The sequence below is a fragment of the Argentina anserina genome, chromosome 6 (genome assembly GCF_933775445.1).
Source record: "Argentina anserina chromosome 6, drPotAnse1.1, whole genome shotgun sequence".
Taxonomy (NCBI): Eukaryota; Viridiplantae; Streptophyta; class Magnoliopsida; order Rosales; family Rosaceae; genus Argentina; species Argentina anserina.
The window spans coordinates 21,657,309-21,676,993 of NC_065877.1; the positions used below are offsets into that span (position 1 = coordinate 21,657,309).

At 38.2% G+C, this 19,685-nt stretch overlaps 2 pseudogenes; both read right to left on the reverse strand.

Moving 5' to 3' along the window:
- Positions 1-1,462: 1,462 nt before the first annotated feature.
- Positions 1,463-4,228, reverse strand: LOC126797059 (syntaxin-112-like; annotated as a pseudogene).
- A 5,724-nt stretch (positions 4,229-9,952) lies between these two features.
- Positions 9,953-18,837, reverse strand: LOC126797060 (shikimate O-hydroxycinnamoyltransferase-like; annotated as a pseudogene).
- Between the last annotated feature and the right edge of the window lie 848 nt (positions 18,838-19,685).

The window sequence follows — 19,685 nt, forward strand, 5'->3', positions numbered from 1 at the left end:
TGGCGAAGCCAAAACCTCACCAAGAAATCATAATTGAGAAAGACCCAAAAGATCACTATTACAAGACAAAACAATGAAAGGAGTCGTCGCATCCTCATCAAACTAAAGAGAACGAATAGGCAAATATACCATAGTAGTACCATAATTTGTTAGAGCAATCTCTGTTACATGTGTAGAACGAGAATCTGAAAACAAATAAGAGTGCAGACATGTGTACAAATAAAATGTGATTTATTGATAATCAAGCGCGAAGTTACAATTTTTGTGAACTCCTCTGATCCTATCTTCGTAGATAACTTGACTCAAGGGTGACATGCACTTGATCTTGAGAATTGGAGTTTGGATTTGGATTTGATGAAGAACGAGTGATTCGGTAGCTTGATGATTCTTTGTGGACTTGAGTTTGGATTTAGATTTGATGAAGAACGATTGATTTGGTAGCATGATGATTCTTCGTGGACTTGGGACACTTCGGGATTTCTTGAGAGTGATCTTGCTCAAGTGATTTTCTCTCTTCTTCTCCAAAATAAAAATCTACTTCTCTTTATGTTGGAATGAGTATTTATAGTGTCAAGGCTTCTAGTTTATAGAATATTTTTAATGACACTAAAATAATAATATTTATTTAGTTGTACAATTAAATCAATATGTATTTTCTGATTAATTTAAAATTAGTTATGAGAATAACTAAATTAAATAGATTCAAATAATTGATTTAATTATAACCGTAAAAGAATTTATTAATTTAATCAAATGTCCGATTACCATTTCGATAGTCAATGACATTCAATTTCCAATTGAAGTCGGACTCGCGTAGCTTCGATTACGATAATTCGTTTATGTACTGATGCGAGTTTTATTCGGATCCGTACTGATTTTGTTGACTTTTGGGTCACATGTGCAATTTTGTCGGGTTCTTGGTCGATTTAATCATTTAATGAAGATGATTTACTTCATTAAATTTCTTGTGTCTACAAATGCCCCCACTTCAAGTCGTGTTGCAGACATGTCGTCGTCACGTACCGAAAGCACAGCTTGAAGTATGCACTTTGATTTGGAGAATTTGTGGAGCTAGTTTCTGGGGCTCCGCAAATTTTGTAGTAATCTTTCCTTATGACTTCTGAGATTTAGTTTGACATGAAGGAAATTATTGACATCTCCGTCGATTTATTTGATTTGGTGTTGATTGGGTACGGCTTGAGCATTTATTGATGATCATTGATGAATCTCTTCTCTAGTATTGATTGCTAAGCAGTGTTGGTTTTTTTTCTGTCTTTATTAATGTAGCTGCATGTTTGTCTACTTAAGCATGCTTTTGCATTCTGCATGCATTTCCTTTTCACTTTATACAACTTAAATGTTTGACTAATGTCCCATAAAGTTTTATTTAATCGCCAGTGATCTTCTAGTTCAACACACAGAAGAAGAAAAAAAAACCATTTCATTCATTGCTCATTTTTGTTCAGTCTTCATCTTCATCCTTAATTTCTTCAGTTGTTTCTTCTCCGGTGGCATTATAGTACCTCCTCCTGAAAATCATTCATTGTGCTCCTTTACAATCTGCTCCCTCAAAGCCAGAAAATCATTCATCATCTCTCTCAACTTGACTCTCAGTCCACTAGTCACCGAAAGCCTCATCCGATCAACATGGCTTTCTTCCCTGTACAGAGCAATCTCTCGGTTAGCAATGTTAGACTGATCCAGTGATTCCAATCGTGCTTTAATATTCTTTGTTTCCTTAGGATACTAACTGATCGGTTCGATTACTCGAGATCAATATTAACCCTGTAAGCATCGTTAGTAGTATAAAGCAAGAGGGTATCGTTCACAAACCGGGGATCCAACCAGGGTAAAGAATCACAAACATTTAACAACGAATTCATAAGAGTTTAAAAGATTTGAGATATATTTCGGATCAAACATAAAATAAACCTAAACTAATATATACATGTGATCAACCAACCAACACATAAGAAATTACCAAACAAATAACATAAGAACAAAGGTAACAAAATCTACTCTCAATCTTGTTCATGCCGTAAGTATCATAGTTCATCTTAAATTCGATCATGCATCAAGTTCCTACTTGGCTCCTAATACATAGATATTATTGAGCTCAACTACTTGTCTTGTTACGAAATCTAACATACCAATTCATCATGCAATTACGTATCACAAAGAGAAATCAATATGTTTAAAGCACTTATCCAATGTCGAACTTAAGATCATAATCGGTGGAGGAACACAAAGGGGACAAACAATTAATCAACTACTTGTATCAAAATTGTTTTTAACTTTGAATGATTAACATATGCGACATCAACTACTTGTCTTAATCACACATGCAATATAAGAACACACCAAAAATGAATTAAGAACATAAATAAACAGAAACTCATGGCATAAAACCTAAAATCATTGAATAAAAATCGAAAACCTTAATTCATCATGTCATTCGAAAATTACAAATATCTCATAGACAAGAATAAAAATAACTTTAACAAAACCTAAACATAAATCATCCAAGAACAAGAACATAAAAATCCGAAAACTAAACATGAAGATCAAAGAGTTACACTTTATAATTCTCCTCCCAAGGTTCCTTACAGAGGTAGCACGAGATCTTCTAGAGTATGGTATCCTAGGCTCCCAAGCTTTGGACAGAAAATATGGAAGGGTGGTGAATTCGGATTCTATGGTTCTTGGTGAATGAAAGTGTTTGGGCAGAGCTTTGGCAAGTCTTGTGAGCAAGGTTGATGATCATTTTATGTTCAAATGAGGTGCTATATATAGAGGAAGAAACCCAAGGGAGGATGGCCACAAAGTCCACAAGTTGAAACCAAATTGGTTGAGGTTTCCTAGATTCGGCAGATCTGACCTTTGTCCCTTGTTGTGGCCATAACTTTCTCTAGAAAATAGATATTGAGATGATTCCAACTGGAAATTTCAACTAGACTTCCGTGGCTTTTCATCCATATATCATGCAATTTCTCAATCATTCTGAGCTGTCCAGGGGAGCTCGTCAAAGTTGGATGATCTGCAGTGCCAGAATTCTGATTTCTATAAGGATTGCATATCCTTTGCATTAATTGCATATCTTCATCCTCCTTTAATGCTGATTTCTTTTGCACAAATTTCTTCCTTTGAATTAGGGAGGCAGCAAAAGTCTTAATTGTTGCAGCCATGTTTGATTTTTCTTACCTCTCCTCATTAAATTTGCTGCATGTCTTCTTTGACTTTCTTGCCTCTTCTCATTTAATTTGCTGCATGCCTTCTTTGACATTCTTTGGTGCAGGGATTTATGGACATTCTGATACATATTTGTGATCTATATGCAGGAGGAACAAAGTCCCAAGTTTCCCTCATAGCCCTTGGATCAAAAGCAAATCAATGGCTGAGATAATTCCACCGAGTTCACTGGACCTCCGAGTAATGATTTGGTCATCTCTCCTTGTAGGAATAAGATATTGATTTGATTCCAAATCCTACAGAAACTAGACTCAAAATCCTTTTTATCCATATAAGGTACGTCTTCTAACGCAATCGGAGCTATCCAGGGGAGCCCGTCGAAGTTGGACTATGAATCTTGACAGCATTTTCATTCTTGCATTGATTGGGCTTTTAAGTGCAAATCTTCTTCTCCTTTTTCCTTGCGGAACTAGGAAGCTTTCCTTCTCAAATATGGATTGGTATTTCCTAATAAGAATAAGTACGTTAGAAACAAAGAAATACGAAAGCATGAATCCTACTCGAACAAGGAAACATATATCAACAAGGATTCTTAATACTTAGCACGATTTCATCATCAATTCACTTATAATTGATATAAGCTCTACCTAAACAATTATTCATACAAAAGAAACTAAAACATACTAAATAAGATGTAACAAAGAGTAAGAATAGGGCATAATCACATTAAGAACGTCACACTTTGTGCTCCTATCACTAACCATGTCAGCATTAATTCGGTCCCTCAACCCCCTAAGAAATTTAGCACTGTGAGTGGACTTTGTTTCTTCATTCAGATCCTGGAGATCAAGAAGCAGGTTTGTAATTTCTTCCATGTCAGCCTTGATAATCGTCACTTCTTCAAAAAACTTTGCGAGATTCTGTCTTAAGCAGGCTCAAGTTTCCCTATCTCTAATTCAGGCTCTGCTTCAATGTCTTTCATGGCATGTCTCTTCATATCAACGTAACTCAGGAACGACTTGGTCATTAGATCATTCATCTTGCACGCAATTATCGAACACGCACTTGGAACAAATCTTCAATTCCTTAAAATCCAACTTTAAGCTAGAAATGAAATCTCTCCAACTGTTTAGTCTCGCAGAAATCATTTTTTCCAAACGACTAATTTCTCCAGCTTTCTTGAATTTCCTTAAACTTGTAGAAACAGGTGATAGCTGCAACAAACTCGTCCTCTCCGAGTGAAGAATTTTGGGATTGATAGTTGAGGAGCGAAGAGAAACTGGAAGGGGTTTCAGTTTTGTTTTTGGGTTTTCATGTTTGAGATGGTGAGTTTTGTTTGGCTTCTGCGATCACTTTTGTTTGGACTCATCGTCTTCAATACTTGTTTCATGAATTTTTTCTGCGTCTATAATCAATATTATTTCCTGATTGATAAGACTGATGGAAAGTAGTGAGAACAGAGCAGACGCGTAGTACCAGTCATTACATTGACCAATCATGATTAGGGGTCATCCAATTATGTAGTACCAACATTGTTGAAAATGGTGGCATAGTTTAGCAGTATTAAGGCATACATATATACATACATGCATACAAGTAGTGGGTAGGACTATTGGAGCATAGATCTCAATCATTCATCACGTGTAGGCACATGCATACATAAAGGCTTAATTAATGATCTTTGCTTTCAATACTTTTTGTTAAATTTATTTAGGAGTATCATGGTCTGATTTTGACCCTTTTTTTTAAATATTTTTTGTAGGATTTTGACAATAATTTGAGAGTGGCGGTCGATCTAGCCATTTGACTGCTTTCGAAACGTGTTGATTTCCGGCAGATTTGAAGAACGTAAAAGACCTAATCGCTTGACTGCTCTCAATTCATAGACTTGACAGCACTCAATAAAAGCGTTTTAGGCTTTACGCATCACATTCAGCATGGCGGCTTTAAGAAGTTTCAAGGACGTGACGATTATTATCCTCAACGATGTTGAAGATGAGCAACATGATGGCACCACCTTAACTGTATATCCCTCTCTTACTGGGCCATTCGCTTTTAAAGCTCCATTCTATGGTAGCTCAACTCTCGTCTCAGAGGGAATTTAGTAGTGAACCGTCAAGTAGCCAGCTTCCGACCGCCTAAGTCAGGCAATGAGGAGCTAAGTTCAGACATTTTGATGCTGAAGTCTGTACATTGTGACAATGATGCTCCCATGGTGTCATTCAAGCTTCTCAACGACTCTATATCCAACAACTCTGTGCGATGGGGTGCATTTCGAACTATCGGCCGCTTTACCTATACAGAGTGCTACTAGGAGTGGGTAGAAGATGTTTTAAGCCGAAACAAAGACCACATCAAGAAGACGGGCCTCTATCAAGCAGTGTTCGCGTCATTATCCAGCTATGATCGTGTTACTTCCGTTGTGCGAGGTTTTTTGTGAATATTGGTGCCTTGCTACAAACACTCTGCACACATCGCAAGGAGAGATGTATATATCTCTTTTGGACCTTAAGCCTATTGGAGGCTTGCCTATCCTTAGAAGGTTTTATGACGAAATTGTTCCACCCATTGCTGAGTTTTCTGCAAAAAGTAAAGAATAGGATCTTCTCATCCCCAAAAATCTGTCGTTATTTGTTTCTTGTTTACCATAGATTGTGCAAGAGAGAGCGTAGCAACGTGAAGATAACTACATGGATACGGTATTGGTATAAAGGCTAGATGAGATACAAGAGACCTCCTACCAAGAGCACAAGAAAATAAGAGGGACGCGCCCGCTAGTACTTACGATCCATCTGACGCCGTTTTGGGGATTCGCCAGCAAACTCCGGAAGACCTTTCACCATTCGAGGATCTAGGCGTAGAAGAAGCAAACATGAAATATGTTTACCTCTCTGCCTTTTATGCGTGTTGGCTTTGTTTATTCGTATTCCCGAAGAATGATCTAGGTTTTATTCTTCCGGGAGTTTTTAAGATCGCTCACAGACTGGCCTGAGGTCAACACTAATGTCTAGCGGTTCCCGTATTGGCCAATATATATCAGAGTTTGAATACCATATTTGTCTCTAGTGATCCAGGAAGTTGTCCAACTACACTTCCTTTTCATTACTTGTATGGGTGGTTGGGCGAGTATTCCGGCACCCATTTCTTCTCTCGACGTCTAGAAAGCTTCAGGCCCTTGATGGTACATATTTCAGGGGAATTTTTGGCAAGTCATTTCGAGGATGGACATGCCCGTGCCTTGTTTATTGCTTGTGATGATGTTCGGATGGAACGATTTGCCAAAGTTCCAAGTGTGCACAAACTGATCGTTGACACCCACGGAGCCCTTCCTTCGGATTCTGCCTATCTCATTAGCCTTCACTCCAGATTTGTGTCCCTACGGCAAGATAGTTGGTGAGTAGTCGAACCATATAGCCCTCAACGATTCAGCCGACAATTCAAATATGTTCAGGGTGTTCCCGAAGGTTCCCAAAGAGATCGTCGACCCGTACCTTTGGCTCGGACATACTCGTTTTGGGATAGTTTGACGAAGCTTGGCACAAAGGGTGAGGCAATCTTGCCTATGAAAAGTGACATCACAAAGTTTATGGTTAATCTTACATCGAATGGTGATTCAAAGTTCATAACCATGTGTTGAAGAAGCCTATAAAGATAACCATTGTGAATTTTCCATAACAATAGTCTCCAAAAGCTAAAGGAGACGACCGTGTGACAACTCATCTTCAAATTTTGGTTTCTGCCAAAGCTTTGCCCCCGATTGATAACTATGAGGTTCCACCTCCTCCAGTTTTAGAAGAAATCGGAGATTCAGCACATTTTCGCCCCAAGTCGAAGGAGAATGTTGTTACATCCAGAAGGCGTAGCAGAAGCAGCAGTAGTACCCATAGTGACGTGCACTTCAAACGTCAAAAGAGTGATGATGCTGATCCTGGCCCTATTTACTACAATTCCAATGCCAACTTTGAACTTGGCGGCAATGTTTTTGAGGTATTCACTTAAAAATTTTTGTTGTATCTGCTTTTGTACTTGTCCCATTTAGTTATGTTGAATGTATCATATTCTACAGTTCACTTATTGCTGACTTGATCCAATTTTATTCCTCCCAGCTTGAAGATATCGGTTATTTTGATGAAGTCTGCTCAGGTGACGGCGTTCAATTTCCTTTTGAGGAGTGTGGAGCTAACATTCTCCCAGAAAAAGACGTACGTCGAAAGAAGAGTGAACCACAGCCAGTTGACCAGAGAGGTACACGCGAATTTATTTATATATTATTTTCCCGTATTTCTTCAATAATTTATGCTCATTTTTCACCCTCATATATGCAGGTTTGTCCGTGGCGACGGGAAGTACAAAGCCTTCAGAAAGAACAATATTTCCTGAAGCTTCTGTGTGCGATATTGAGGTAGTGGATACAAGTCAATGGCTTTGCGGAAGTTTGTGCAAAGATAGAAGGCGTGATAGCGACGTATTCTCTGAAGATGATTATTGTTGGGAAGAATGAGCTTGTTATGTTGACGAATAAACTTAGCAAATATGAAGTCGACCCATCAACCATAAAAAAAATTGGAGCAGTTGATGACAAGCGCTACCCTATATGACTAGGCAACACTTGCATGCACTCACAAATGCGCCATTGCACAAGTGCCCAAAAATTGGCAGAGACAGTCTGAAATCACGACAGCCCAAGAAATTCGACAAAATAGTTTTGATCGGCGTCAATCTACGCTTGAGTCCCTTGAGAACTTGAAGAAAGAACAACAGAAGATAGAGCAGATGTTGGACTCGCTAGATGCAGACATTTTTCTTCACGATGCAAGACTTGCTGATCTAGAACAGAAGAAGTGCCAAATCCGAGAGATTTCAAAACTGATTGCAACAGAGATTGAAGAGGCAAAGAAGCTGCGAGCCAGTTTTGAAGAACATCATAGTAGCTTCAAGGGTTTGACCTGGATGTGATAGCTGACTTGAATGATCAGGACTTGTTCTTTATTTTTCAATCATCTTGTAATCAATCGATTTTGAAATTCGACTTACTATCAGTGAAATAAGAATTTGCTTTATCATTTGACGGACAACCCCTTATTTTTTTTTATTTTGATGTGACTGAACTTAATATTGTTATTCTTAAGTTGCCTACGTATCATTCTAAAGAAGGAATCAAGTCATCACATAGTCCAAGGGTTTCTTTGTATTTTGTTTTTTGGTGCCTTGTGCAGTTTAAGCTCATGCAGGCGTGAAGCATATTTGACGTTTTCAAGCATGGTACTTTTTCACGAATTTGCCGTTAATGGGACCGATCCTCAAACCATCTTCCGCCACAATTTTGTAAGCTCCATTAGTGTATACTTCTCTGACGATGTAAGGACCATCCCACTTCGACTTGAATTTGGGGCCAGTCTTGTGCGTCATAATGATGAGTCTTCGAACAGCAAGAACTAAATCATCAACTTGACTTATTCTTATGCTCCATGACACATTACTTGGCCTCACTTTGTGTTTGTGAGAGAAAATTACACCTACAAGGAATGAGGAGATGCAAATAAAACTAACATAAATACTAAATACACGATATATCTACCATTAAACCTACCGCCTACGACCATTTTAATCTTTTTGTGCTTCGAATATGTATATACATTTGACACTTTTACTAGTCTCTATGTTTGCTCTTAAACAACAAACAAAAACAGCAAAAATCGCAATAAATAGAAACTAGCTCTTGAACCAAAAGTCAAAAACCCCAAACTCGGAAAGAAACACACAAAATAAGAACTAAAATGGGGGATTATGTGCAACACTGAAAACAGCCCTAATTGCTTCGATCTTCAACAAATTGAATAACAACATAATTCAAAATATATGAAAATAAAAACCCTGAAGAACAAAATTAGTGCGTGGGCGTACCTAAAATTGATTTTTCTCATCTGATCCAAAGCCTTGACGAGGGATTTCCGAACAAACTGCCCAGTTTCTCACGGCGGGAAATATCTGAATTGTGTTCCTCTCATCTAAAATTTCCCTCTTTTTAATTGACACCCAAACCCTGAGTTTGGGCCTAAAAGACAAACCCATTTTTCTGGGCCCATCACCTTCCTCAACCCTCTCTCTCGCTCTCATTCTCTGAAAATGAAAACCCTCTTCTTAAAATGAATATGGAGATTCACAAATTTAGCAATATACTTGGTGAGGTTATTACCATAGACCAAATCTTATAAACAACATGCCGATTAAGGAAGCACTTCTCACTTTTGTTTTATCAAGTGAGTGGAGATATGTAGGGTATGCTCTCACTGTCTCACATCTTTTGTTTGATAAATATTTTGCGTGTGACTCGATACTTCTACAGTTTTACTTAACACTGGCCTCGATCATACACAAGTTCAACTTTCTGATCAAGAACTTGTAGCCAAGAGTGCTATCGATCAATGGTTTCGTCATCTGCCAAGGGACTAAATCAGAGAATTCATACTGGATCATAACCTACGTACACTTCAAACTTGGTTTGTCAAGCTGTCTCTAAACTCTAGATAAAGCATCTAGTCGATCACCTGGTCAATAACCTACGATGCTCGAACTTGAGTCATCTACTCCTTCAACTCAAATACCAATGGTTTGTTTGATATAAACAAACTAAACACATGCAATATATAGTTTCTGACAGGCAATTCAACAAAAAAACATCGAACATATAAAAACATATCACTGGAAGGTGTGTTTATTACAAAGCAGACTGCTTTCTCAATCAGTCATTCTTCTTTGTTCCTCATATGGCGTATAACAACTCTCTGAACAATTCCATGTGTTCAAGTTGCAGACAAAGGGCCACTGATAAGCTCCCGTCGTCACTTGTACTTAAATTGTAGGGCTGGGCATTAACCGATTTGAAATTGATAAACCGACCGAACCGGACTGAAAAAATGGTCTAGTTAACCGAATCATATTAAACAATCTGGAAAATGGCTAAAACCGCACCGAAACCGAATATAACAGGTTTGAAAATGGTTTTGGGCTTCAACCCGACCGGAAAAAAACCGACAGACCGAATTTTTTTAATTACTAAAAAAAGTATAATTTTAACACTGGGGTTTCATTAACCCATTCTCACTCTCTTAGTCTCACTCGGCCGCTTGATCTCAGTCATCTCACTGTGCGAGACCAACTCCGCCTCCACTCAATCTCTTTCTGGCAACTATGCCTCTACTCTGCCTCCATTCCACTTCCTAAGGGTATCATTCTCCATCTCTGATTCTATTTCTCTCACTAGTTCTCTTTAAGTTGAGAGTATTAGTTTGGATTTGGAAATTTTAATGTTAGGGTTTATGAATTCTGGGTTTTCTTCTGTTAGATCCTAAGAGCTTTGCTTATGGGTTTATATAGTTTTTTTTTCGAATTAAGGTTTATGAATTGATTGAATTTTGGGTTTGCTTCTGGGTTTATAAATTCTGCGTTCTCAGTTTATATATATAGTTTTGATTCAAATTTGATTCCAACTGTTATAGTGTTGACGAATCCATCTGCTTGTGCCCAAACTATGAAAATTTGATGTTTGTATCATAATTGCTTCTTTATTTCAAACTATCCGATGGAGTCTCATAATGCTTTATATCAGTTCAATATGGTAATCTATATTGCATACTAGTTGGTGAGCTATACACTATACTAGTTCTCAAGTTTTGTCTCTGTTTGTTAATGCAGCACTGCAACATCTGCATCTATTTACTCATTACATGCTCTTGTTTCTGATTATAGATATGATAAATGATATTCTGATCTCTTTTATTTCTTCTCACTACATTGCTTCTGTTTAATTCTCATTTGAAGGATAGATAGCAACTCTGAGGGATTTGATTCTACTCCTTGTGGGAGCAGCACACTGGAACTGGAACACCATCAAGCACACCTTCATCAACCCAAGTGTCTCGGCTTCTTCCTCCATCTGTTGCTGCTCAACCTTCAGAAACCCAAGCACAAGCCACAACTAGTACTGAGACGCAAGGACAAGGGACTGAAACAAAGAAGAGGAAGAATACAAGTGTTGTTTGGGATCATTTTGTCAAGTTAACCAATCTTGATGGCTCGAGGATGGAGAAGCCGGTGGCCAAGTGTAAGTACTGCCCTACTACTTACCTTGTGCACTCCAAGGGGAATGTGACTTTAACCATGACGTATAACATGCTCAACATCTGCACCAAGTGTCCTCTGTATGCTGCCAATAAGAAACAGAGGTATCTCTCTTTTGATACTCCTGAAAATGAACAAGGTTGTTTGAAATCGTATGTGTATGATCCTGAAGTTGCTAGGCTGTGTTTAGCTAGGATGGTTATTAGGGATAAGCTTCCTTTTAGCTTTGTGGAGAAAAAAGGGTTTATGGATCTTATAAAATCATTGCAGCCACAGTTCACTCCACCTTCCCGTGGGCAAGTAACTAGAGACATTTGAGACTTGTATCAAAGTGCAAAAACAAGGATGAAGAATTTTTTTAATGCCTATGGTCAAAGAGTTAGTTTAACCACAGACACTTGGACTTCAATCCAAAATATCAACTATATGGTTTTAACTGCACACTTTGTTGATGATGATTGGAAGTTGCATAAGCGTATCATTAACTTTGTTGTCATCCCTAATCATAAGGGTAAGACTATAGGGCAGCTTGTTGAGACATGTTTGATAGGATGGGGAATAGAGAAGGTTTTTACAATTGTTGTGGATAATGCTAGCTCAAATCAAGTTGCACTTGATTATATGAGAGAGAAGATAGGAAATTGGAATGAATTTGTATTGAATGGATCATTTTTGCATATGAGGTGTTGCTGCCATATTCTTAACCTTATTGTTAAGGATGGCTTGGAAGAGCTAGGTGACTCAATTAAAGCAATTAGAAACTGTGTGAAGTCTATTAGATCTTCTTCCTCAAGGCTTGAGAGATTTAGGAAGTGTGCTGCACAAGAGAAGTGTGACCATAAGAGTGGAATTATCCCTTTGGATGTATGCACTAGGTGGAACTCCACTTTCTTCATGCTTGATGGTGGTTGGAAATATAAGAAGGCTTTTGCAAGGATGGAGGATGAAGATGAAAAATTTGATAGTTATTTCAGTGAGAAGGTTGGTGGGAAGAAAAGGTATTGTAAAATTTCTCTTTACTATTTTTCTGTTTGATTTTCACTTATATGTTGGTTTATGCAAATTATATATATGCTAGTTAATGGTTGTTACATGTTTTTCTTTGAAGGATTGGGCCTCCTACTTCTGTTGACTGGGACAAGGCACATAGACTTGTGAAACTTTTGAAGATATTTTACGATGCAACAATTCAGTTCAGTGGGAGTAAGGTGGTGACTGCAAATCAGCATGTTTAATGGATATGCACCATTATTGGGGAGTTAGAGAAGTGCATCAACAATGATGACCCTCTCATGAAAAGCATTAGGACAGAAATGAAGGAGAAGTATGATAAATACTGGGGGAAGCTAGAAGACATGAACAAGATATGCCTAATTGCTATTCGGATGGATCCAAGATACAAGGAGTTGTATTTGGAGTATTTCTTCCCAAAGCTACAAAAGGACAAGGCAAGAGTGAAGTTGATGGTTGAACAAGTGAAGCTTATCTTTGGGAAGATGTACTTGGAGTATGCTGATGCTGATCTAGAAGTTGCTCAAGCTTCAATTGAAGCCACAATGCCTCAGATGGACAGTGCGGTTGATAATACAAACCTGGAGGAAAATAGTCATGTTGCAAATATTAATGCATTCTTGAATTTAAGGAAAGAGCAACATGTGGTGGAGATAAAATCAGAGGTGGATAAGTACCTCTTGGAAGCTCCTGAGGATCCTACAAATGCCAAAGTTGATATTTTGGCATGGTGGAAACAAAAGGCACCTAGATATCCCATATTATCTCAGATTGCAAGGGATGTGTATGTTGTTCCTGTCTCCACAGTGGCATCATAATCTGCATTCTCTCTTAGGAAAATGGTGATATATTCATTTAGAGCAAGTCTAACTCCAAGAATGGTTGAATGCCTTGTATGTTGTAGTGATTGGCTCCGAGCTAATAGTGATTCATCTCTTTACAAGGAGCCCACAGACTCTAAGCTTGCTCTTTATGCGGAGCTTAAGAAACTTGAAATAGGTACCTTTCTGTTTACTTATGTGCCAAAACTTAATATTACACCATACACTCTAAAATATCAGTTTCTGATGCTTGTGTACTTTTTTTGGGACTAGGAACTGATGGTAGCACATCATCATCTTGTGTGGATTGATTGGTTGGGAGTGAAGGTCTGAAGTAGTCAAGGTAAGAAGTGATGTACATATGGTTTTCTTGTTAAACTTGAACTGCTACTTATGTTTCATTTGCTTATTTAATTGCTGGTTTGTAACTTAAGTACTTAACAATGATTATGGATTTATGGTTTGTAACTTAATTTCTAAATTGTTGTGTTGGACACTTGAACAATTAGTTATGTTGAATTGTTAATTTGTTATGGACTTAATGTATTGTGATATTCATGTATTGTTATAATTATGTTGAAATATTAAATTGTTAGCTAAGTATGGTAACATATACAAGGCTAAACTTCAAAAATATACATGGTATACATCATTGGGCCATAAGTTTCTGAAATCCCATTTGTTAACCGAAACCGAACCGGTCCGAAATTTTTTTCGGTTTCACTGAATATTTCGGTCAAGATTTCTGAAAAACGGTTATGGATTGAAAAAATGAGAAACCATTTAAATCGGTTTCGACTTCAGTTTGGGCCTAAAACCGACCCGAACCGACATATGCCCAGCCCTACTTAATTGGCAATATGTAACACAACCCTTCATATGCAATTCCACCAGGTTCTAATGAATTCGGGTTGACCCCAATCGAAATCAGCCTCATGGATAGACAGCCTAACCCAACTAGTTATCCCTAGTTTCGGGCACCTAACAATGTGAGCTCCACGAGCAAGGGCTGAAAGATCAGGCGGAAGTTCAAGATAGTCCATGCGCGCTAAAGTATTATGTATCTATAAAGCTTGCAGCGTACAATATCGGTTTGGTTTGGAGGTCACCTGCTATAGCAATCGCTGTAGCTGCGAAGATAACATTAACAAAATAAGGGATAGAGGGCTGCAGTCTGGACCTTCTGTCGGTGGCGACGTAAAGCCTTGTCTCTTGATCATCGGTGAGTTTGCGTGCCTTGGTTGCACATTTCCAGATATGAGCTGTACTTGATAGTGTTAAGTTGCCATCCTCCTTAGACTTGGCTTTCAAGTTGTTTAGGTCGTCTGAGGTCAGTTTAAAAATGGAGACTCTTGTAGCAGTCTCAGCATTAGAACTAGGGTTTGTGCTTTGAGGAGGACTTTGATGGTATTCAATGTGGTGGAATGCAGGCTGAGGTGGATCTCGAGCACGAAGTATTGTCCTGTCAATAAATGGTAAAATCGTAATGTCAAGGCCACGAGCCATATCAGACCAAGTATTTACAAAGTGCAGACCAGAAAGACCATCGGCAACGCGCTGTTCTATGCTAACACCAAGTGCCACTCCACCACATTTTAAGTACGTAACCTGCAAAGATGAATCCAGAAGCATACTCTATAAACCTCACTAATTAAACATCTTATTCTCCAAAATACGATGAACGCGATCTTATCCCCTTAAAGGAGTAAAGCAGTTCAAATACAAGATTTTAGTTATGTTGTGCTGGAATGCATTGATATCATAGCGCCATATCTTATTATAGAAGAAAACAAAATTAAACAACTGAGTAATCCTATATCGGACTTTACTTGGTCCCTCAAGTTTAGAGGCATCTTAAGGCTAATGATAAGGTGTAATCTGATAACATACTGCCTGTTTTGTGGACGGTAATATAAATTAAGATGATCAAAGAACGTAAAAAATAAATTAGCCTCTACATTATTAACTATCGAATGATATAGCTAGCAGAACATGCAACTAAATCCCAATGTTCATCAACCCAATGCAAGTATTAACAGTGCAGACGCCTAGATTCAACACACACTTAAAGGTGACAAGTGGGCCGAAAAGTCAAAACCCGTTATTTAATGAATCGGATTGGGCCTAGATATATTAGCCCACGGCCCGACCCGGCCCAAATCCGTTTTAAGCCTGGCACGGCTCGGACACAATAAATTCATGGGCCGGCCCGTTAAACACATAATTTTATATTATTTATATTAATATTTAAACAATTGTAACAATAAGAATTGAATATTAGACATTTTAAATCAAAATCTCTTGATTATTTCATTATTTTAGTTATATTATTTCACAAAAATCATCAAAGTAGTGATAAAAAAATCATCGTTTTGACATATGTAACGTTTTAGAAATAAGTTTATCAAATGTGTTGTAACATTTTATTTATTTTACTATTCTAAATAGTTAAATAAAATAAATATTCTAATTACACTTTTTTTATGTTAATATGTTAATTGTGTCTTATAATGCTAATGGGCTAGTTCGGCCCGCTTTTTAGCCTGGCACGGGCCCAGATCCAGCCGGGCTTAATGTCATGACCCCAAAATTTCGAGCATAAAAACTCAAACTTCGAGGTCATGAAAAACACTAAAACAATCTCAATGAATCGAAACCATTTTAAATGCCACAGCGGATCATCTCTGAGTTCAAAATACAACTCAGACAACCGATTATTACAAACCAAATTTATAATTCGACATTATAACAAATGGAAATGTATAATCCTCACAAAGAAATCCACACAAAATCCTCACCACATGATGTAAATAAATAACTCTAAGTCTTCTGAGCGGTCCGTCGATTCCCGCTAATCCACACCTGCGAAGTTATCCCCTACACCATCGAATTCGTGCACCGGGATTGTAAACACAAACCCGGTAAGCTTTGCAGCTCGTATGAGTAAAATAACAAATACCACCCGCATATCAATATATACGAAAATCACAAAACATCAATTATAAATACACTCATGAGTCAATGGACGGCCCATCTGGTTGTCCAAAAATATGAAAATGAAAGTGCTCATGAGAAATTAGGCAACCCCTCTGTTTACCCAAATGCATTTATAACACGGGTACTCATAAGCGCTGGTACACCTCTGTTACCCCTCATGTAGTACACCGCCGACATTGGGCAACCTCTTACTACCCAACATCCAAAAATATGAGTACTTATGAGCCGATAACTCATCTGTTACCTCACATGCAGTACTCCGGCAGACATACTAGAGCTCTAACTGTATCGTAACTTTCGCCCGGCCAAAGACTAGGTTCCGACATGCCAAACACGTCCGAAGACAAAAACTCGTCGGAAGACATCAATCACGTCCGAAGACAAAACTCGTCCGAAGACATCACACGTCCGTAGATAAAATCACGTCCGAAGACAAAACATGTCCGAAGACATCACACATCCGTAGACTGGTCCGAAGACACAAAATCACGTCCGAAGACAAAAACGTTTTAACAATCTCCATGTTAAAACCACGTATAATAATCATCATGTCATATTATATAAAACAAATCACATGCTCGATATATAAATCTCATCATCAAAATGACATATTCACAACGAAATCATAACAGTATATAATATCGCAAACTATATATATGTGCATATTTACCATTTATACAAATATATATATTCCACTATATCATATACATGTCATATTTCATTCTTTAAAATTCTGCATAATCTTTAATCTCCGCAAGGGTAGATTAGTAAATATGTGAGATTTTTACTCACCTTCTTTCATGCGTGCAACTTCCACGACACTGAAAGTAATTTCCTCACTCGTTTCGTCAATCACCTAATAGCATGATAAATGCTTAGAAAATGATACGTAAAATATCAGGTGACGATTTCAGTACAGCTAAATGTTGTTCATAAAACATTGTTCACAGAATACTGTTCATGTTTTACTAATCACTGTTCTGGTATTGTTTTTATTTTATTTTTAAACACTGTTCACATTTACCGTTTTTACCAAAATACTGTTCACAGTTACTGGTTACCATGACACTGTTCACAACATTGTTTTACCGAAACACTATTCATAAACACACTATTCAGAGTACTATTCATGTGGTGCCCTTATTCACCGACTGTCACCAATGATCACCAAATTTCACCACCATAATCTAAATGACATTCCTAACAACTTCCTAGTTCACCACAAGTCTAATTATGAGCCTAAACACTTCAATTTAACAAGAACTGAAAAGCCCCAATTTAAAAATCTAGAATTTCTTTTCTTCGATTCTCCTAACACACAACGATTGGGGTTAAATCTTTTGGAGGGTTTGTAGTATGGAAGGAGACCTTCAAAATGAAATAAGAATCGTACCGATTGGTTGCCGGATGAGGGAGATCCGACGAGTTGAAGTTCGGCGAAATATGTTTTTTTGGGAGAACTTCTGGGCTTCACCGCTCCTAAACGGCGGCGAGATGGCGGGTGACGCTACCACCAATCGGCATGGGATGCAGCAACCTTTCAAACGTGACCGGTGCGCCGCTCTATGGTGGCCGGACGGTAGAGATCCGGCGGCCCAAAGTCGGCTGCTCGGGAGAGAAATTTCTGGATTTTTTTGGGGTGAAAAGTGTCGACTAATTCGTATCGACGAGCTCTACGACTATCATGTAAGAAGTTTTTTAAGAATCCCAATGAGTCAAAAGTCAACTCTTAGACTCATTAAATTGAACGTTTCCGAACAACTAATATTTCGAACCCTTTCGTTTTCATTCTCGGCTAATAAAATTGGACAATGACCAACTTAATAATATCCGTGAACTCATTGGAAATTAGATATGAATTTTTTGGGTTATTACACTTAATATTTAAATAAATGAGCTAGCCCGAACCCAACACGATAAATAAATAGGCCGGCACGGGCACAGTTTTGGCCTGCTTAAAATTGGCTGGCCCGACCCGTCCCATTTGCCACCTCTCTACACTACTAGCTAGATATAGTTCCCCAACGGCTACTCTCTTCTACACCTAGTATGACACCATGATCACACTATATCTCTATTACTATAAAGTCAACACCCAAAAACTTCATCAAATTGTGAACTATTAATTTTACCCTTCTCTAACTTTATCCTCACACACAGACATAAGGACAATTATGTAAAATACATTATCAATGTGTTTTACCAAAACTATCTTTCATAAGAAACAAAATTACATAGAATGATGGGTTTTCAAGAATCAAGAAAACACTTCAAATTAAATTCTACAAACATGTGCAATCACAACACGTGCATCGCACGGGCACAAGGCTAATGTTGAATAATTTTGGTAGCTACTTAACACTTATGTTGGTGGTAGTAATAAGGAATACTTGTGTTCATACATGTACGTGTCTTTTATTTTCTTTTATATTATTACTAGTTTGGTTAACTCATTTAGCTATAGCCTTAAGATACATGTAAAACCAAAAAGGCAATAAGATGATATCACAGCAGAGTAGTCAACGGCAGGGATGAGCCGCCGGAAGTCTGTTGTGGGAGTAAAGTTGCCAAAGTCATCCACCTGACAGGACCGGATCTGAGATTTCAATACCTAAGGTGAGATCTAAAAATGGTTCCCGCGTGCTTTAGTACAAAAACAAAACACTATAAATAATCTTGTATTGAATCATACATTCATTCATCTAAATTCAAAAGTCTTAATAATTATTTTTATGTATCAATAATCAATTGCATTAGAGGAGAGAGAGTTAAAACCATTAAAAAAGCTCGGATATCATGTAGTTATTCTTACATTAAATGAATATTACAGTTTTATAGTACAAGCATATGGTTACAAGATCCACATGATTTGCATTACAACTATACAAGATCTCAGTGATTAGCAATCTATATTTAATGATTTGATTTCAAGGCTTGTCCGAGCGGTATGATCTGAGTTCTGATCGCTCTCATGGTTTCCGAAGCTTATGCGCCTATGAGCTGGGGTGTGGGGGCGATTTCGCTGATGGATGCGGAGAACAGCGACTGGGAGACAAATACAGTTGGTCGGATTGGCCCTAGTCGTAAGGGTGCCCCGGGTGTGGCCTACGCGCCCGACACCTGTACGCTCGAAGTGAGGAGTCGCTCTAAAGCAACCCAAAAGTTTTGTTGTTCTTCATATCTTTCAGACCGGAGGCTCTGGATGTCTTGGAGTGCCGCTTCTAGCGCAGTAGCGGGGCTGGGAAAAGGGACCCGAGAAGATTCCTCGGTGTCGTTCATTCGGTTGAACAGGTCGCCGGTTTCATCATCGTTGTCTCAGGGGGACCAGTTTTCCTTGTTCTCGTTTTTGAGAACCATTGTTGAAATTGGTAGAGTTGATCTGACGAGGACTCTCCTTCTAGCTCTAACTATTGCGAGTATAAAATCCAGGGGGTCTTGTTCACTCAGCTTGTATCCAATCTCTGGTACGTTTAATCTGACAAAAACCGGGGTTAAGGTAAAGAGTCAGTGGTGTGTCGGCCTATGACTCTCCGAAACTTAAGTTAG